The sequence below is a fragment of the Nanorana parkeri genome, unplaced genomic scaffold (genome assembly GCF_000935625.1).
Source record: "Nanorana parkeri isolate BGI_ZX_2015 unplaced genomic scaffold, ASM93562v1 scaffold1208, whole genome shotgun sequence".
NCBI lineage: Eukaryota > Metazoa > Chordata > Amphibia > Anura > Dicroglossidae > Nanorana > Nanorana parkeri.
This window is the reverse complement of record NW_017307476.1, coordinates 409,298-431,145: the sequence shown is the minus strand read 5'-3', so window position 1 is coordinate 431,145 and position 21,848 is coordinate 409,298. Positions and strand designations below refer to the sequence as shown.

General features: G+C 44.8%; 1 protein-coding gene across 1 annotated transcript in view; it reads left to right on the top strand.

The window, feature by feature from the left end:
* LOC108796995 (putative RRN3-like protein RRN3P2) overlaps positions 1-21,848 on the top strand; it is a 116,834-nt gene that overhangs the window by 32,514 nt on the left and 62,472 nt on the right. The gene's annotated exons all lie outside the window — the stretch shown is intronic.

The window sequence follows — 21,848 nt, the reverse complement described above, 5'->3', positions numbered from 1 at the left end:
GTTGAAAATGTATTTTCTTTAACTACCCCCCGGCCGGCCGGGAACTCTCTAGATCTGAGTGGGTGTCTTTAGATATCTGCTCAGCCACAACCACTCGCGCAAGCGGGAAAAATGCCTAAATTTAAAAACAAGCCGCGATGCCTGTCAACATACAAGCAATCCGCTGGTTATAGAGCTGGCGGATCGCTTGTATGGGGTGCCGATCATGTGTGTCCCCTCCCTCCCACTGTTACACAGGTCCCGAGCTCTGCTGGTCCTGGTGCGAGCCTGGGACCAGCATAGTGGCTCTGACAGGGGATTCGAGGGAGATCTCCCTCCGGTCCCCTCTCCGCTGTCAGAATGCGGCAGTGATGAATATTTCTTCACTTCCACATTTTTGTGTCACTCTCCAGCATCAGATGCTGGAGAGAACCTGATGAAGCAGACCTCTGTTTCATCAGCTTCTCTGGGGGTCCTAGGTGACAGGGGTCTTGGAGACCCCTGATGTCTCCATAAAGAGGACCTGTCACATATCTTTGCTATCACATATGGGGTTTTCTTAGCCCCCTGTGTGATGGCAATAAAGTTAAGTGAAAACAAATTAGAAAAGAAAATTAAAGTTTCCCCCAAAAATATTTAAAGTCACACATAAAAAATTATTAAAAAAAAACCTTTTTTTTAAAGTCCCCACCCATACATATACGCATATAACATGCGTTGGGTGTGCATCTGTGCGAAATCGATTGCGCCCATGTTGGTGGGTGCGCGCAATTTGAAAGCTTGACATGCTTGATGTCTATTTACCCGACGTGACCCCGTCTTTTATATTTTACCAAAAAATTGGGCAGTAATAATTGTATTATAACATAATGTAAAAAAAAAAAATTAAAGTCCCAAAATGTTTGGTAATTTTTTTCCTTTAATATAGTAAAAAATAAAAACCACAGTGGTGATTAAATACCACCATAAGAAAGCTCTATCTGTCCCCAAAAAATGATACAAAATTAATTTTAGGGCTGGTAATGATTTAAAATTTTCCTGTTCGATTAATCGAATTTTTAAAAAATCGATTAATTTCGATTAACGCACATACAGATCCAACTACATTGGCCTATACACATACAGCACAGCAATGAAGTAATACAATGATGGCAGATAGCACAGGAAGCAATAGCTTCTTTGCTATCTGCAAAATTGTTTTTTTTTTTTTTTTAGTATTCTGCCAGTTGCAGTTGTCAGAATAAAAAAATAAAAGGCATAAGAATGCTTAGCTAGATTCCTATTGGCTATTTCACTTTGCAATAGCCTATAGCAAACTAGCTGTTTCATCCACCCCTTCTGCTTTCAATCACCAGAAGAGGACCTGATAGAAAAATTCAGGTCCCCCTCTGCTGATTGACAGCAGCAGTGGGCGGGTGCATTAGCTAGTTTGCTATTGGCTATTGCAAAGTGCAATAGCCAATAGGAATCTAGCTATGCAATTGTATGCCTTTTTTTTTCTCTTTTCTGACTGACGGTCAGGCCGCGGCTCCCGATGTCAGAAAAGAAAAAAAAAAACGATCGCAGGGAAAGGTTTAATCTGCTCGATTGAGCAGATTAAACCTTTCCGGTAAAAAGTGTTTCTCTCCCGGGCGGCCGGGAGAGTTAGGATGTGTACTCACCGGTCCATCGGGTAACGAATGGAAGGGGGAGGAGTCCAGTGACGTCACGGACATCGATGTCACCGGACTCCTCCCCTTTCCCTTCGTTAGCCGACAGAGCAACTTGTGGAAGGGGGGAGGAGTCCGGTGACGTCGTGGACATCGACGGAAGACCCGGAAGCCGGCGGAGAGGTGAGTACGGATCAAAAGAACTTTGATCGATCAAAATAATTTTGAACGATCAAAAAATTAACGATTAATCGAGGGATTAATCGTTAATTTCCACAGCCCTAATTAATTTCAGTACAGCGTTGCATGACGGAATAAACGTCAGTCAAAGTACCGCAGCGCTGAATACTGAAAAATGGCCTGGATAGGAAGGGGGCGTAACACCTCGGTCAGGAAATGGTTAAACGTGATTTAGTGGGTATGGAATGCGCTGTGACATCATGATGGGCAAACGGTCATATTGTGTTTTTTGTTTTTATTTTTTTATGTTGTAGGGTGTGTAATAAAGTTAGGGTTAGAAGTTAAAAGTGAAGAATTTTTTTTATTCCTGAAAAAAATGTTGTAGTATAGTTGTGTAAAATGAAATGTCTGCTCATAATAAGATGTCTCAAGATGGCAGCGGGTAGACGTGCACGTTGGAGAGCACGCTGAGAGCTCCGGAGTCTAACCCAGGAGAATGCTAATCAGTAGATAAGAGACGAAGGAGGATCAGCTCTGACAGCCCTGCATAGCCCCAGCTAACAAGGAATGAACAACGAAACTGAAACTAAACTGATACGAGGTGGTGGGGGACAAGAGAGGGAGAGGAGACAGCTGCCAGTGAGACAAACTGCAGGAGATAAGTAATCCATATTAACCCTTTACAACCTATTGCTGTGGACCATGGAGCATTTACAATTATCAGCATTTCCGGCGAGAGGTGGACGGGACATAGAAGGTTTTTTTGTGAAAAATACTGAGTCTGCTGAAACTGAGTTTACCTCGACGGGGAGCAGAGGAGGACGGATAGAAATTCACAGGGGGGTTCCCTTCCAGTCTCCCCTGTGGATTCAGATCGCTCAGAGAGAATGAGTGGAGCTGGGGAACTGTCACAGATCTCGCAGGGGCTAAATGAACGCTTGGCGGAGCTGCCAACAAAAAAGGACATTGAGATGATGTTTAGTAAAGCGGGAAAGGAAAATAAGGAGGCTATGCAGGAATTGCACGAAACTATGCAGCAGTTTAATAGTCAAATGGAGGGGATTGAGTCCTCAGTGGGTCAGTGTTTTGCAATAATACCAGAAATGCAAATTATTCTACAACAGCAACAGGATACTATGCAGCTACTACGTTCACAGATCGATGACCTGGAAGACCGCTGTAGGCGGAACAATATCCGCATAAGAGGAATACGAGAGGTTGTTGAGGGGGAAAAACTGAAGATGGTGGTCCTGGAAATATTGAACAAACTGTTGGGGAAATTGGAACTAAAAGATATGGAGATAGACATGCTGCATAGGATTCCAGGTATCCGTAAGTCGAATGCTATCTACCCAAGAGATGTGCTGTGTAGGATACACTTCTATAGTTTGAAGGAGAAAATAATGCTTAAAGCGCAGAAGTACGGGACACTGGACTATGAAGGAGCCAATATAGAAATCTTTCCTGACCTCTCCAAGCGTACATTAGACAAACGAAGGGCCCTGAGACCTTTGACCAAAATCCTAAGGGAAAAAAATATAGATGGGGATTCCCATTTTGTTTATTGGTACAAAAGGACGGTAAAATTGTCGAGTTTCGCACCCCGGCGGATTTAGACTCGTTTGTGAAAAAAATTAGATATCGAGATGGTTGAGTTGGGACAATGGCCCGATCCACCAATAGGTGCACTCGCGAAGATACGGTATCAAGATCAATGGACAAAGGTCCCTCCTAATACTTGCATGATTTTAATAATGATGGTGATAATTGACAACAATAATAATACTATTAATAATAACTGATGCTTGAAATGGGGGTGGGGATTAAAAATTGAGTAGTGCACTGAAGAACACATAAAGACACATTGAGGGGAAGTAGAAAGACACATTGAGGGGAAGTATGCAGTATCAGTGAGAAGGGGGGATAGTGTTGGGGTTTATTGAGACAAAGGGAAAAAATGTATTTTTTTTTTTGTAGGGCTGGTAATGATTAAAATTTTCGTGTTCGATTAATCAAAATGTTTTTAAATCGATTAATCGATTAATTTCGATTAATTATAACGCACATACAGATCCAACTACATTGGCCTATACACATACAGCACAGCAATGAAGTAATAAAATGAACTAGGATCACACTAATCCAGCACGTTATTAATCTCACGTGCCCTACTCAATATGGCCGCCGCTTCAGTGGGGCAACTCAGAATAATAACGTGCTGGATTAGTGTGATCCTAGTTCATTTTATTACTTCATTGCTGTGCTGTATGTGTACAGGCCAATGCCTTGGCTGGCGCTCGTGCAGAAAGTTTCTTCGGCAAAGTCACCGGCCCAAGTGGCTCCGTCTGCTCACGACGTCACAGGACTCCTCCCCCCTTCCCTTCGTTAGCCGACGGAGCCACTTGGGGAAAGGGGGAGGAGTCGATATCCGTGACGTCACCGGATCGCCGACCGGACTGGAAGCCGGCGGAGAGGTGAGTGTTTTCATTAGCGATCAAAATAATTTGAATCGATCAAAAAGTTTAACGATTAATCGAGAAATTAATCTTTAATTTCCACAGCCCTAATTTTTCTTTTGTGTGCGTTTTTTTTGTGGGCGTTTGTTTTCTTCATATCTTTGGAAAGGCCATCACATATCCCCTCTATAGGCAATGAACCCCAGCAGGTACCCTCCTAAGGGGGTCGCTGAGGTACAAAGGCCGGGAATTTTTTTCCGATAAGCCTAAAGGGGATAATTGTTTTGTCTGGGTATTTTTTTTGTTGTTTTTTTTTTTTCTGTTGGTGTTCTTTATTTTTTTGTATTGTTTTTTTGGTCCTCTTTGTCTTTTTTCTTCCTTTTCTTTTTTCTTAGTTTATTCTTTGAGTCCACATGGGGTGGTCCAACATCTGCAAACCTGCTCATCTCGGGGAGTGGTGAGCTATACCTGTGCTGCCTTATTTTGTGCTTTGACCTTAAACTGGGGTTATGATGACTACACATAGACCATTGATACTTGCTTCCCACAATGTTCGGGGTCTAAATTCTCCAGCGAAGAGAAAAATGGCATTTCAATATTACCACTCTCAGCGAGTGGACCTTCTCTTCCTTCAGGAAACTCATTTCCCGATATCTTATCAACCTGCCTTTCTTAACAAATACTATCCTCAGTTTTTCCTGAGCAATGCCTCCGACAAGACTAGAGGGGTTGCCATTTGCCTTGCAAAAAATGTCTCATTTCGCTCGTTGCTGGAGATAGGAGACCCCGAGGGACGATATTTATTATTGAACGGACATTTAAACGACACCTTAGTTACACTCTGTCCTATTATGCCCCCAACTCGGCCCAAGTTCCGTTTTTTACTTATATGCTAAAAACCTTACTACCTCATTTTGAAGGCGCAGTGATCTGTGCAGGAAATTCTAATCTTGCCCTGGACAGTAATTTGGATAGGTATTATACTGGAGTATATAGACCTAGACGTCCCCAGAAAGCTGGTACGCGCCTTGCAAAACTGCTGTATTTTCATTCTCTAATAGACATATGGAGGGAAATGAACCCTGCGGTGAAGGACTACACGCATTTTTCCTCAGCACATCATAGTTATGCTAGGATAGATCACTTCTTTGTCTCCGTTTCTCTTGTGCCTCTGGTTGCCTCCTCCACCATTAGGGAGACGGCATGTCCAGACCACTCTTTGGTGTTGATGGGACTCACTACACTATCACTAGCTGCTAAACCTTTCTGTTGGCGTTTGAATGAATCTCTATTGGGGGAGGCGGCAGTACAGGGTGAGGTCCATTCATACTTGGAATCCTGTTTTGTTATCAATGCCACACCTGATATGTCCCCTACTATTGTATGGGCGGCCCATAAGGCGACAATTCGAGGCCGACTAATGGAATTGGCTACCAGAATAAAGAAGAGGGCAACCAGACGCATAAATGAGCTGGGCATGGAACTTCAATGTTTATCTCGGGCTCATAAGCAGACTCAGTCATTAGATCTTTTGAAATCCCTGTATAAAACTAGATTAGAATTGAACTTGTTACTATCTACTAAAGCTGAAAAAAGTCTTCGATGGTCAGATAACAAATATTATGTCCATAAAGACAAAATTGGTACCCTCTTAGCCACTAAACTATCCCCTAAACCAAGAGTTTACACGTTCCCTAAAATTCGATGTACCTCTGGTGCATACTCATTACATCCAGCAACTGTTCTTCAGGAATTTCACTTGTTTTCACTAAACTTATCAGGATAACACTCCAGTTTCATCTGATTTAATTGAGATAATTTCTCAGTGAGGTTCACCTTCCATTGGATCCATTCATTGGATCATTCCATGATTATGGAAGCACCCATCTCGGCACTGGAAATTAAACAAGCTATCAAGCAGGCAAAATTGTCATCGGCTCCGGGTCCGGAAGGACTGCCTGCCTTATATTCTACAGACAATTGTTACACTTTTTAGGTTCTTTGAAAACACCTAACGTGATGTCTCCCTTTAGAACAACCTACGAACATTGGTGTCTTGGAGCCGGGGGCCAGAGGAGGGGGAGTTTCGCTGCTCTATTCCCTCCTGGTAGAATCTGAAAGTAAATTACCCTATATGTTAGCTTGGGAACAAGACCTGGAAAAGGTTATTCCTCTAGGTGTCTGGCATCAATGTTGTTCCCGTGTGTCATCTGGTTTACTTAATATTTCACTAATAGAAGCTAATTATAAGGTTTTATCTAGGTGGTATATGGTTCCTGCCAGACTAGCGAGAATATACCCAGAGGTTTCTCCTCATTGTTTTAGGGGATGTGCACACTCGGGCACGATATTTCATATATGGTGGGAATGCCCCAAATTGAGACCTTTTTGAAACCGGCTTTATGCTCTAATATTTAGGGTTACTGGGGTGAGAGTCCCACGAGATCCCTAATATGTGTTGCTGAATTGCCCGATTCCAGGACTGTCTAAAGCTTTGGATAAATTACTTACTTTTTGTTGGCAGCCAAAATACCCATAGCTAGGGCTTGGAAAACGCCAACAATTCCATTCCACTTGGTTAAACAAAAAATGTCGTGGATTATGGTCCAAGAGAAACTTCACAGCATCCTCCAAGATACTAAAAAAAGCTTTGAATTGACCTGGACCCCCTGGTTGTTATATACAGGGGTGCTGGAAACCGGGTAATTTTCATTGTACAACTTTTCTGGAATTTTTCTCTGGGGACTGTGTTTAATGTTTAAGTAGATGTTTTTTTCTTTTTTTTCTTTATGCTCGCACACGTGAGCTGTTTAGTACATTGATGTTGGACACAAAGTCTTCTATTTATACAGATATGGAGGAGATCATAACAAATGTTTGCTGCAGACATAGGCAGATCCCTATGCCAGCTATTCCTCTCAGACTGTTTTGATTTTTGTTTTTGCTGATGGGGGATGAATTGGCAAGAATAGGGTGATCTGTTTTACAGAACTATTATATATTGTGTGTATGGCTTCTAGTGATCCCCTCCTACTACTGGACTATGCTAATGTGGAAGAATCTGAAATGCAATTGTATGCTATACTGATTGTGCATCATGTGCTATTTTATTATACTTTGGAAAATTAATAAAATACTGAAAGAAATGTCTGTGGGCAGGATTATGCGGCATAAATGCAGCATGTGTGAGGGCTGTGACATATGGAAATAGTGGTTGATGGTGTAGAAACCTTTTAGGCCTCATTCACATTGCATTAGGTTGGGCCATCCACATCAGTACGGTGTGCACGGCCGCATCGGTAGTTCCCGGGACAGGTACTGCGTGTGATTGCACACAGCAGACTGTTGTTCCCTGTGGGAGGATGCGGCCGTACGCTGGCATGCACACCCGTACTCAGACGCAGACACAATGGATCCCGGACACCCAGACCTGCACGGTTGTGCAGTTTGGCTGTGCGCATGACAGACTCCCTCCCATAGAAAACAACTGGTTGCTAAACACAGCACCTCTCCCTCCCAGGAACGGCCCGATACGGGCATGCACTCCGAATGAACGTACACCCCGAGTTAACGCAGTGTGAATGAGACCTTATAGGAATGCTAAGTGAGTTTTCGTTATTGTGCTGGTGTACATATGACTGAGAAATGACAGTGGAGAGTATAGAGCATATGAGTGAGGCACATTGTGTAGAATGAGCTGACAACTCCCCCCATTCTGCTCTGTTATATTGAGGCACTGTGGTGTGCTGAAGGTGTTAAGACACACACGCTATCTCTCTCCTCACCCCCCTTCCCAAGCTCGGGAGCAGGAGGCAGATCAAAGACACATGACAAACGATCCTGTATACAGGACATTGCACACAGCAGTAAGGAGGACTTACTATGAGGAGATCTGGAGATGGGACATTGCAGAGCTGACAGCCAACACAGCGTGACCTCAGCAGCTCGAAAGTCGGCACTCAGAGAAGAGGGGGAGGGGCCTGACAATTGCACAGGACGGAGCTCCTTCACTCTTGTCTATATCAGGAAGTTTGTATGCTGCGTCTGATCTGATTTTTCCACCCTGCTCACCAGTGCCCTCAGGCTGCTTGTGTTGCCTGTATACTAACGCTGGCCCTGGGCATGCACCTAGCTCCATCATTTTTGTCCGTTGGTCTCTCAGTGTCCGTCGGTCTCTCTCTCTCTCCCCCCCTACTCTGAGGGAAGGAGGAGGGGGGAAAGAGTGAGACACAGACTGACCATGTTGAGAGGAGGGAGGGAAGCATGAGAGAGACCCACCGACCGATGCTAAGAAGCTCTCAGCGTCGGTCGATGTGTCTCTCCCCTCCCGCGTCTATATCGCAACCCCCACCATCCCCGGGACCTCTGTCTGCTGGGAAACACTTACTTTTCCCCTCCAGGCAGGCGGCAGCAGACATGCTCCTCTTCAACCATGATCTCCGGTGCTTCTGCCCAGGGAAAGTTAGCTCCGCCCCCTGTAAACACTTTGTAGGAAGGTACCAACAGCGCAGGGTGGGCCCAGGCAAATGGTACTATTAAGTCTATAGGGAAAATTATAGCTTGAAGCCCGGGCCACCCTGGCCGCCGGGGCCCCTAACAATGGTACTGGCCGCACCCCCCTGACAGCGGCCCTGTTCATGGGAGAACAGGAAGCCAGCTTCTCTTCCAGCACGTGGCTTTGGTGTCCAGGAGAAGATACCAGCTTTACTTCTCCCCAGAGGCAGCATGTTTTTCAGAAAGGCACAGACAACATCTCTCTCCAGCAGCAGAGGCAGGAGGTCCTTTTGGATGGAATATGTGGATTTATGCTGCCCAACTAACGCAGGTCCAGATCAGCTGGGGGACTGGGACCTAATTAGTCTACCTTTTTTAGGGGGGGGGGAGAAATGTCTTGGAACCTACCATGACCTGGGCTCCTGGAGGGGCCTCGGGACCAGCCTCCTTCCCAGCGACTATGGACCTAGGTCTGTGAAGACGCCCCTTGTTTGGTTGAGCCTGCTGTCCGGGGACAATGGGCGGCTGTTGCGGTGGAGCCTGGCTCTACAGCCGTTAAATTTCACAATCCAATACCGGCTCGGGAAACTCAATGCTAATGGCGACGGATTATCTCACCAAACAGAACTGGAAGGGTGACTGTAACATCATGGACATCCCCAAGTGGACCCGTAGAGGGTCTCACCGTGTCTGCCATCCTTTAACTTGACCATGCCTTCACATAGCTCCCCCATCAGTTTTATGGGTTGTGTGTAATTGGTGTTGGGTTATTTTTTTAAAGTATGTTATACTGTGTAACCTGTTTATCAAAAGAATGCCATCACCCTTCCCCTCTGTTAGCTCTCTTTGTATTCCTAAGGAGCTCAGGACAATGACATCCTCCTACGTCTGGCCAGACTCCTGCTATGGCTGTCTGGAGCTCCTTAGCAGCTGGACCCCTGCGGGGTTGTACAGTCAGAATGTCTGGTGAGGACAGGGTATATGTGATGGGATTATAATCTTATCTGATCACCTTGTGTATAAAAGGTTGCACAGTTGCTCAAAAAATCAGTTTGTTTCACCCTACACTCGGCTTCAACTAGTGACTGGGGAAACTGGGAGTTAAAGATCACTTGGTTGCAGCATCTCCTCCGCAAAAGGTTGGCTATTTAAGACGGGACAGCCGAGCTCCAAGCTCGCTCCTGCGATGGGACTACAATATTCATATAAATTAGTAAACTAAATGTGAGATTGTAGTCAATCACAAGACTGAGCTTGGAGTGGTGGCTATTTGACAACACACACGGGGACCATGGGGCATAAAAGCAACCACCCTTCATAAGATAGGACAGTGTCAACATGAATTCAGAGATTCTTTTTGAGCATCTACACCTCAGTGATGCAGGCATAGACTGTTTTGTTTTTGTTAATAGGATACTTGAATGTCTTTTTAAGAATTAACTCCTGAGTTTAGTGTGGCTTTAATGTCAGCTCTTGGTGTGTTTATGGGTAGATCCTTGTCTTTGGGCCCCTTGAGCATTATGTTCCCCAAGTCCATTGCTTCGGCTAGGCCTATTCGTTTGAAAGCTTGTCCCAAAGTGTTGCAGGGGCTCACTAGAGCACCTTTCAAACCTATCCCCTTAGGTCCTTGACCTTAAACTTTTGGTGGCTATTACCTCGGTTCACCGAGTTAGTAATATCCAAGCTTTTTCTGTTCAACTTTTTTTTTCTCGGTTTTTGGTGATCGGGTCATGGTTTTATTATTATTTTCACCAATAAAATTGGACTGGAAGTCCTCACTGGATGAACTGCTGTGGAGTTGAGTGAAATGTCCAGGAGCTCTTCTATGCGCAGCGTCACCCTACTTATAGCTAAACGCGTTTTCGGGGAACTCCCCATTCTTCAGAGCTCTGAAGGGGAAGTTCCCCAGAAACGCATTTAGCTAGAGGTAGTGACTCTGCGCATAGCAGAGCTCCTGGACATTTCACTCATCTCCACAGCAGTTCATCTAGTGAGGAGATTTGATATTTTTCTTGCTACGCTTGTGAATATATTGTGTGTCATTATTATTTTCACCAATTAAAAGGATTACTGCACCAGGTCAGGCGCCCGGTTTTTTCTTTTCTTTCCTATGCAGTCTTCAGGATCCCTTATCTTTTACGGTCGGCTGTGATGGATTCCAATTAACTCTTTGCACCACAGGAGTGCTCCTTTTGGTTGTGTATTTTTGGCACTGGTCATGTCATTTTTGTGGCTTGGGAATTAACTATTCCAGATGCATACAAGATTTTGACAGTTCTTTCTCCTAGTTTTGCTAATGCAATTTCTACTAGAGCTTAATCCTCAACTTGGGCTGAGAATTCCAGTGTCAGTTCACAGCACTTCTGCAGAGCCGCTAAGTGGTCAAGCTTTTCAACTTTTATCTGTCATTATTGCTTGGACCTTCTAGAACAGGGGGTGCCCATTAGGTAGATCGCAGAGCAAAAAACTGGTAGATCGCGATCAGCTCACTGACCTGTGTCCTGTCCTCGTGCGGCTGAATGTGTCAGACGCTGCAGACGGGAAGTAGAGAGGAGAGGCCACTTGGGAAGCTGCTGCAGTGAAGGTAAGAAGAGAGAGACAGCAGAGAAAGTGAAAGACGACAGCAGAGAGAGAGAGGAAAGAGACAGCAGATAGAAACAGAGGAGACGGCGCTAGGAGAGAGAAGAGAGGGCCGGTTCACACCACAAAGTCTGCGTTCCGGAGTGTTCGGCCTCTAGAACGCATTGGAATGCAATCCGGCCGGCTCCCTACGTTCAGGGGTCGGAGGGGGCGTGGTGGTGCATTGAAGTCAATGGCAACGCAGCCACACCCCCCGCCCTCAGTGTGATCGCCCGCACTTGGAAAACAGGCACATTAATGCCTGCGTTCCGGTCCAGCGCGGTCTGAAAAATTATGCAAAAATGCAGCATTTTTGCAGATCGCACTGGACTGGAACACAGGCATTAATGTGTCTGCATTCCGGGTATGGGCGATTGTACTGCGGGCGTGGCTGCTGTGCCATAACTTCAATGCACTGCCATGCCACCTCCCTCCCCTGAATGCAGGTGTTTCTTCGTTGGTAGATCTCATTGAGCTCGTCATTTGAAAAGTAGATCTCCAGACGAAAAATTGTGGGCGCCCCTGTTCGAGAAAGTCTAATAGGGGTAAGATAAGTGCAATGGAGGATATATAAATGTGTAAGTTTGTCAGAGTATTGTAAAGAAATCAGTTTGTCTCAATAATGCCTGTTCCCATTCCTTTCCGGTTATATCGGCCACATCTGACTCCCAGGTTGATTTTTTTTTTTTTTGCCAGACAGACCTGGAATTACCGTAGGTTTGAAGTACCTTGTATATCGAGGAAAACAATTTATAGGAGCCAGGGGCAGAAAGGACATTTATAAGGGAAAGTGCAGAGGGGGAAAAAAAAGAGATGAACTTGAGCAGCGTGGCACAATTGCAAATAACGAAACAACATATGGTTGGGTAAATTCAATTCCGTTTGTAAGCTAGAAAAGGAACGTATAGACCCTTCTCTAATATGTCCCAGGCACATTACACCCCTGGCAATCCACGCCCCTACATCAGGAACTGTGGTAAATTCAGGGAGTAGAGAGTTATTCCATATAGGCATGTGGTTGTAAAAAATCGTGGGATTTTCATACCACTGAGTCGAAGACTCTGCTACAAAACGTGATCTGAGTTGGGATTTGGCAAAATACCCCCTACGCCATGTAAAATCAAATTATATGGGCTCCAGTAGACTAATACCGGTATAGGTAGGAGATGGCAAACTCCTGGATGATTCCGACGTGGCCCAGTGGTATAGATAAGACAACTGCGAGGCAAGGTAGTACAAATAAAAAAACAGGGAATGCTAGTCCTCTACTAGTCAAGGAATAGCACACTGTCTCTCAATTAAGCTTTTGTTTCCCCTTACCCCAAAGGAAGGGTCTTAAGATGGTGTCTAGAATTTTAACCCCTTCATGACTGAGCTTGTTTTTAGTTTCTGTTCGTAAATGACTGACACACTTTTGACTTTTTTTGCTTTGTGATTGTTCCACGTCAGTAATATACTTTCTTAAAAAGTGCACCCACACATATTATATATTGTTTTTTAGAGGACAGATAGTGCTATATATTTATATCACATATGTGTGTCTAACGTCTCACTTAGGAAAAATTAAATATAAAAAAAGAGGAAAAATTAAAAAAAAAACACTTTTTTCTTAGTTTTGATTTTGTAGTATTTTTTTACAAAACCAGCACAGCTAAAAACAAAATGCAATAAATACATTCATTTATTTGTCCCTTATTTTTTTTACTTTATTTTTTTTTTTACACTTTTCACTTTTTTAAAAAAAACTTTAAAATGTTTTATTTATTTAATTATATCAAGCAGTCATTGTGAATTAATCTCACTATTACCGCTGGATAAATTTAACTAATGGATGCCTCTATACTGAGGCATCCATTAATGAATGGTAACCGCTGATTCTCAGCGGCTACCAGCCTTCTAGTGCTGCAAATAACTTGTCACGTACAGTGTACGTGACGAGTCATTTGGTCCCTTTGTGGCGGGACGTACAGTGTACGTCTCCCGTCATGAGGGGGTTAAACAATTTGAACGGGATATAAACGTTTATGCAATAGTACATAGAGAATCTTGGGAAGAAGCACCATTTTAACAAGATTCACTCTACCATGACACCAAGGGGCAACGTGACCAAATTTTAGTTTTCGGCTTAACTAAGTGAAGAAGGGGTTCAAAATTTAATTTAACAAAGTCAGATAAGGATCTACAGTGATAAATAATTTTTGAACCCCTGCAGACTTTGTAAATTTGCCCACTTACAAGGAAATGAAAGGTCCTATATTTTTTATTATTGGTGTATTTTAAATGATAGTGACAGACTAACCAGTGAATGGGGTGAAGCAAAACAGCAGCTACACCAGCATATGGCACAGCATAGAAGAGCCAAACCCTCTGGTCAGGATTTAGCAGTGTACCTACATCTAAAGGTAAAAGGTCACTCCTTTTTGAAGACAGTCAAGTACGCATCCTAGACAGGGAGGAGGACTGGTTTAAAAGAGTTATGAAAGAGGCCATTTATGTAAAAATGGAGAACCAAGCTTGAATAGAGGTTGGGAGTGAGACATATACTGTTGTTTTAACACCTCTCTCTGGGCAGGTTAATAACACCTCCTAGCTCCAATTAGGCAAATGCAATCAACATCTGGTTGCCACTAACAGATTATGTGCATTGGAGCAACATTCACCATATTTATTCCCAGATACATTTTGTACAAGTCATTCTAAATTGAGAAAGCTGGTCGGATGTCCAGTGAAACGTCTTCAAGAAAAATACAGCAAGTCCAGTTGCCTTGACTTATTTTTTACAAATGTAAAAAAGAGTGGACCAAAATCACTCCTGAGATGTGTGCAAACCTGGTAACCAACTACAAGAAAAGTGTTACTTCTGTTCTTGCCAAATAGGGGTTCTCAACCAAGTGCCAAGTCATGTTTTGCTTGGGGATCAAATACTTATTTTACTCACTGAACTACAACTCAATTTATAACATTTGTATTGTGGGTTGTTTTTTTCTTTTTTAATTTAAAAAACACCTATGATAAAAAATTATAGACCTTTTTAAATGTATTTGTAAGTGGGCAAACTTACAAAATCTGCAGGGGATCAAATAATTATTTTCCCCACTGTAGATATCCATATGCCTAAGTAAGGACATCAGTCTGTACTAAAGGAAGCTGATCAAGTTCTAAAGTAGGGGGAAAGCAGTCAAGCCATAGAATCTGGGATTTGAACCAATTCATGGACAAACCTGAGTGGTAACCATATACTGTGATCACCTCTAGGGCCAAGGCTAGTTAAGTCCCCTGGTCTACCAAATGCAACAGAATATCATCTGCGTATAAACTTAACCTTTCCTGGAAATCTCCAACTGACAGACCCGTAATGGCAGGATGAGCTCTTAACCGCACAGACAGATGCTCCACGGCCAGCGCAAATAACAGAGGTGAAAGGGGACAAACCTGCCTTGTCCCACTGGAGAGGGAGAAGGGAGGAGAAAGGTGACCATTAACTGTCAGTCGGGCTACAAGATAATGTAACTGAAGCCATTTAATTAAATTAGGTCCAAAACAGACCACCGAAAATTGCCATTCAACAGAGTCAAATGCCTTGGCTGCGTCTTAACTAACAACCTCTCTGATACCCAAACAGTCATGGGAAGCTTGTAAGTTCATAAACAGCTGTCTAGGTTGTATTCTTCCCAGGCATAAAACCAGTCTAATCAGAGTGAATAGGGCTCGAGATAACCCGGCCTAGACAGATAGAGAGCACCATAGCAAGGATCTTAACATCAGTCTGTAACAAGAAAATTGGTCTGTAAGACTTCAGGACATAAGGATTTTAATTGGGTGTAGGAATCGGATTTGTCAGAGCCTTCCACATGGAGGGAAGAAGATCAACAGCATCAAAATATGCATTGTATAAAGCCAATAATTTAGGGCCAAAAAGTTCAGCATGGATATCATAAAAATCCATAAGCAATCAATCTGTCCCAGGAGCCTTAGCACGAGCAAATTGAGTAGTAGCCTTTTTCATCTCTAAAACCATTAGAGGTGCCTCCCAGCATCTGAACCTGGTCATCCGAAAGCCTGGGTAAATCAAATAGATAAAGAGCAGTATCAAAGTGACAGAAGATTTGGAAGCATAAAGGTCAGGAAACAAAGCCAATAACTGGGAAAGGACCTGCTCTGGGTCAGAAATTAGAGATCCAGGGGAGGACACAAGGGAAACAGGCGGTCTCAATTCTCGAGTAGCCAAAATGCAAAACGTTTTCCACAATGCTCACCATACTCATACATCCTTTGTCGGCAGAAGAAAAGCTTATTTTTTGGCATTAACAGTGTGGATATCAGAGACGGCATAGGATAAAAGTTTAAGGTAGTCAAACATGTCTCCTGGTGGCTGCAGCTGCATAGTCTGTTAAGGCTTTCCATAGTGCCACCTCCGCATGGTGTTGCACCTCCTTCGAGTCCCATTTTTAATGTTAATTAATTTGGATAGGGTAAAATGTACATGCCCCTTGAAGACCTCCCAGGCCACCAAAGGTTAGTCACAAAATAGTTGTAAGGTAAAAAAGCCCATTCCTCAGATGCTCCACTCCACTCATAGGGCCCAACAGGGAGAGAGGCCCAACAATACATTTTTAAGATAGCCCGCATAGTGGAGCAAAGGGAGAAACCGGGAGTGAATGAGGATCATAGCAATGAGACATGGTGGCAAACGTATGTCTCATTGATATGATAGTAACAGGAAAACGTTAAATTGTCACGAAAAAGGTGCCGCCTGACATCGACCATAGAAATTGTATCCATCGGAACACCAGAACGGGTACGGGTCCATGGTGCACTGCCAGGGACTCACTACACCGATCCAGGATCGGGTCAGGCAACATATTAAAATCACTCAGCCAGATCGCTCCAACCAAGGGATACAACATACATTCAATACCATCTTAAATTACAGACATGGAGGAGGAAAATGAAACACCTGCAATGAAATCGGTTTAGAAAACAAAAGTAGATGTAGAAAAACGTAACGTCCTTGCTGGTCCAACTACACTTTCAAGATTTCACAATAGGTATGCTTGGGGAATAAAACAGAAACTCCCCTGGAGGCCGAAGTAAACAGTGATGGGACGTTCCCAACAATGGACGATGTAATGCTTTAACCCCTTTGTGGCGGGAGACATAAACTGTATGCCCCCGCCACAAAGTGCCTAAATGACCACGTACACTGTACGTGATCAGCTATTTGGGGCTCTGTAATGATAGTAGCCGGGGTTCAACATGGAGTGGAAAAACTTAATGCAAATAAAGCATTAGTACCAGATGACCTGCACCCCACGGTACTTAAAGAACCATTATTCCTCATTTTCAAGGACTCCTTAAAGACTGGCAGAGTACCAAGTGACTGGCGGAAAGCTACAGTAGTACCGATATTCAAAAAAGGGTCAAGATGCCAACCTGGGAACTACAGACCAGTTAGTCTAACTTCAATAGTATGCAAACTGTTAGAGGGAATGATAAAGGACTACTTAGTAGAGTTTGTTCATGAAAATGGTATAATAAATGATAATCGGCATGGATTTAGGAAGGACCGTTCTTGCCAGACCAACCTACTAACATTCTACAAAGAGGTAAGTAGAGATCTGGATGGAGGGAGGCTGGTGGATGTGTTTATATCTGGATTTTTTAAAAGCGTTTGACACAGTACAACAAATGCTTTAGTACACAAGCTGAGGTCTATGTGCATAGAGGAAATGTTGTGTACATGGATAGAGAACTGCCTACAGGAACGTGTCCAGAGACTATCGATTAAATGGATCCTTTTCAGATTTGTCTAGGGTAATGAAGTAAGATCTGATAATTTTTTTACTTCTCTCTTTCTTCATCTAGATGCTAAGCTAATGAGTTCCCCCCGTAAAACTGTCTTATGAGCTTCCCATAGTGAAATTGGAGATGTGACCGAACCTTCATTTTCCCTAAAGAATGAAGAGATGTTTGTACATGTTCTGCTGATCTAGAAAATGTAAGGAGGGAATCGTTGATTCTCCAATTAAAGTTTGGGGGAATAGGAGAGAGAAAGATGTACATTTTATCAGTACCGGAGAGTGATCTGACCAAGAGGTTGAAAGAATGTGAATTGAGGGGAGAAAACTTGGGTGCGTGAAGATGTGATCTATTCTGGAAGAACTTTTTGTGAGGGTGGGAATAGTGAGTATTTTCACGTGTTGTGGTTTTTTCCCCCCCCTCCAAATATCAATCAAATTGTGTTCAGCTAACATTGTGCGAAATAGTGTAGAGTAAGTGTGAGAAGAGGATAGCGTGACCTTAGTTTCCAATCTGTTTGGAGCATAATACGTGACAAGTGTGTTACTATTGTTTCAAAAATATTCCCTATCAAAATTAGATATCTCCCTGCTAGGTCCACGATCTCCTTTGAACAAGAAAAAGGTGTATTTTTTGTGATGCTATTAAGACTCCTCTTTTTTCCTGTAAAATTAGCTTTAAATACTTGTGGATAATTTTTGTGCATATATTTTTGATCAAAGGAGTTAGAAAACCTTGTTTCCTGTAAACATATTATGTTTGGTGTGATGAAAAATAGTTAAATGCAATTCTTCGCTTCTGTGGAGAGTTTAACCCCTGTACATTATGCGATATTATACAAAATTCAGACTGGGGGAGAAAAAGGGTGCTGGTTCGTTTTTACCCTAATGCAGAGACTGACACACTTTTGCTGTGTGATTCTTCCACGTCAGGAATATACTTTCTTACTAAGTGCACCCACTTTCTCTCAATCGCCAACTGGTCGACTGGATGTAACATGCAGAGATGAGTTATTAGAGAAATTTAAAATATTGTTACAAAAGGAACTGCAAGTGGCTACAGATAAACTGGCCTCTCAATTGACAAGAGATATTAAAGAATTGGGAAGCAGGATAAATGATATAGAGACTAAAATGGATGATATCACTGTGATTGAGGCACATGAGCAAGACCTTGATTCAGTGAAAAGTGACTTCTCTCAGGCTATATTAAAAATAGAGGACTTGGGGGGCGTGGCCGGGATGTGAAGCAGCGCGGACGTGACTGAGGGAGCTCCGCCGCTACACTGACCTTTATCCGGCATTCATCCTGCTGTTTCGGCTCCTGTCATACTCACCCGAGCTCCGGTGGATGTCCGGTGCCGGGGGATATGCCATCTAGGTCTGGCAAGAGAGGTAACGGTCCCAAAGGAGGCTGGAGAAGATCCCAGCGTGCGGCCTCGTGTCCAGCCGCCGCCATCTTGCCTCCGTCCCATGCTCCCTATGAGTGCACACGCCGGTCTCTGTGCATGGAGGGTGAACCTGCTGGCGCTGCTGAAGCGGCGCTGGCCCCTCCGGAGCAGCCAGTCTCCTCACCAACAGCTAATAAAGAGAGGGCTGAGACGACATCCATCCTGGCGGCCATAGAGGGCTGTAAAATCGCCCTCACGGCGAAAATCGATCATCTGGCGGTGGAGTGCACCCTGATTAGACATGGATAAAATACGGGGCAGGCTGTCTCATGCAGAGGCACGGGTGTCTGGGGTGGAAGACTCGGTCCAGGAGCATACTTCTGCAATACAAGACCTGCAACGTACCGTGAAAACGCTGGCGGCAAAGGTAGATGACTCCGAAAATAGAATGAGGCGCAATAATGTGCAAATAGTGGGCCTGCCTGAGGGAGCGGAGGGCCAGAGGCCTGCTCAATTTGGGGAGGCCTTCTTTAAATCGGTGCTGGCCCTGGAGGAACTGCCCCCCACCTTTGTGGTGGAGAGGGCGCACAGGGTACCCACTGGGAAGCCAGCCCCTGGAGCACCACCAAGACCTTTTTTGGCGCGCCTTCTCAACTACAGAGACCGGGACAGGATACTGGCGGCAGCCAGAACGCGCCCGGACCTTCGCCATGAAAATGCTTCCGTTCACCTATTTCCTGATTTTCTCAGCGGAGATTCAGAAGCAGAGGAGAACCTTTGTGGAGGTGAGATGCCGGCTCAGAGAAAAGGGTATCCAATACAACATACTGCACCCGAGTAGACTTCGGGTTCCCCACTCTGGCACGGTCCACATGTTTGATTCGCCTGGATCCGATACTGAATGGTTGCATGCGCTGGGTTAAGTCCTCCCCAGCGGTTGTTTCTGGTTGATACCTACACTATCTGGCCTGCATGGGAGACCTTTGGAATATCCGGATATTGGCTCGGCCTGCTGATCTGATCCTGCACCGTTTGCCTGGCGGACGGGCCTAATGCGTGGAGGGAGGAGGCCAAGGACCAGTGGCCAAGGGCTACCCGATTGTCCTATTGGGATGTCGTACATGCGGGCCTAAAGTTCTACAGTTGTTTTCTTCTTGTTTCTTGGTTCCTGTTTTGTCCGTATTTTTCCTTTTTTCTTTTATCCAGTTATTTTTCCTTTCCTTTTTTTCACTCATACGGGTCAGATTCTGCCTTGCCGGACGGGGGCGGAGTTTTGTCAACGACAGCAGAAACCACAGAACATGGGGATGGTGGGTATGTCTTGACCGCACTATCTTAGATACAATATTCTAGACCTGGAGGTGTCTTATCCGGTCTTCTACTGCCTATCATACAGTGTGGGGGTGACGGCTCGCTCCCTCAACAGCTGAACACCTACGATTTTTTGAGTTTTTTTTTGTTTTTCTTTTTGTTCGATTCTTCATAGCTGCTGAACATTTAAACCCACATATAGTAATGCTACAGGAGACGCATCTGGATGGTAGCAAAGTGTTGGCGCTGAGACGCCCCTGGATGCAGAGGATGGTGCATGCGACATTCCACGTATTCCCGGGGCGCCTCGGTACTCATTAATAGATCACTTCCATGTACGGTTCTACATACTGTCACTGACCCTGGAGGGAGGTTTGCAATTGTGGTGCTGGATATCCAAGCGACACGGCTAGCAGTGGTCAGTGTGTATATACCTCCGCCATTTCATGTACAGATTCTGTATACCATCCTGGACAAACTTGCTCCCTACCTCCCACTGCTAGTTCTCATTTCCGGGGATTTTAACAACATCCTGGACTCCACTCTGGACTCCTCAAACCCGGCAAGGCCTCCGGGTACTGAATTAAGGGCCTGGGCCGAGACTGCTCTGATGGAAGAGGTGTGGAGGTGGAAGCACCCCGGTATCAGAACCTATTCACATCTGTCTCATGTCCATGGCTCCTCGGCCCGGATAGATATGGCGTTTGGTAACCAGGCCATGTTGGGTATGGTGTCCGGGGCTACATACTTGCCTGGTGGCCTGTCAGATCATGTCCCTCTATTTATTACCTTTTCGGTGCCCGGAGGCAGGAAGTCTGGAGGCTTTCGCCTGAGTGGCTGCGGGAGGAGGGAGTGGCAGCAAGGGTATCCCCAGCTATGCTGACCTATTGGCCCGTTAATGCGGGCACGGCATCAGCACATGTGGTTTGGGACGCCTTTAAAGCTACTACTAGGGGAGAATATATTTCTGGTATCAAGGCAGCTCGCAGGGAGCACAGTGCTGCCCTTACATTGCTCCAGGATGAGGAGGCAATTTGTGCGGCGGCATATGCAGACTCACCTAGTGAATCCTCGGTGGCCGCACTCAAGAAGGCAAGGCGTTCCATAAATTTGCACCATGTGGGGCTGACGCAGTGCTCCTGGCGGCTGTCAAGGGAAAATTTGTTCGAAAAAGGGGACAAAAACGGTAAACTCTTAGCAATGTTGGTGGCGGAACAGAGGTCACTAACAAACATTCCAGCCATTCTGAACTCCACAGGGACGAGGGTAACAGACCCCCCGCTTATTCTAAAGGAGTTCCATTCCTACTACAAGGATCTGTACTCTCGTATTCCTGAGTATGATTTGGGAGCCTTTGCAGGACTTGCTGGGTGGGCTCAGCATCCCACAATTGACAAGTGAGGACAGGGAATTCCTGGATAGGCCTATTACTCTGAAGGAGGTACAGCGGGCAATAGCCTCATTCCCTAATGGCAAGTCACCTGGGCCAGACGGCTTCCCGGCTGAGTGGTATAAGATGTATGTTGATTCTATTGGACCCAGGCTTAGGGACCTTTATGTGGATTGCCTGGAGGTGGGGGTTCTGCCCGACTCCTTCAGGGATGCCCATGTGGTGCTGCTGCCGAAGCCGGGGAAGGACCCCCTCTTATGCTCCTCGTATAGGCCAATTGCATTGCTCAATATGGACTTAAAAATACTGACCAAGGTCCTGGCAACGCGCCTCAAGTGTTCTGGGGTCTCTGGTCAACATTGATCAAACTGGGTTTATACCGGGTAAGTCTACGGACACCAACCTACGCAGACTATTCACTAATCTTCAGTTACACCATGACAACGTGGGTTCTAGAGCCTTGGCCTCGCTGGATGTGGCCAAGGCTTTTGACTCAGTTGATTGGGGATATATGTGGGAGATACTACGATTGATGGGATTTGGCCCTGGGTTTCGCAGATGGATCAGTATTCTATATAGCT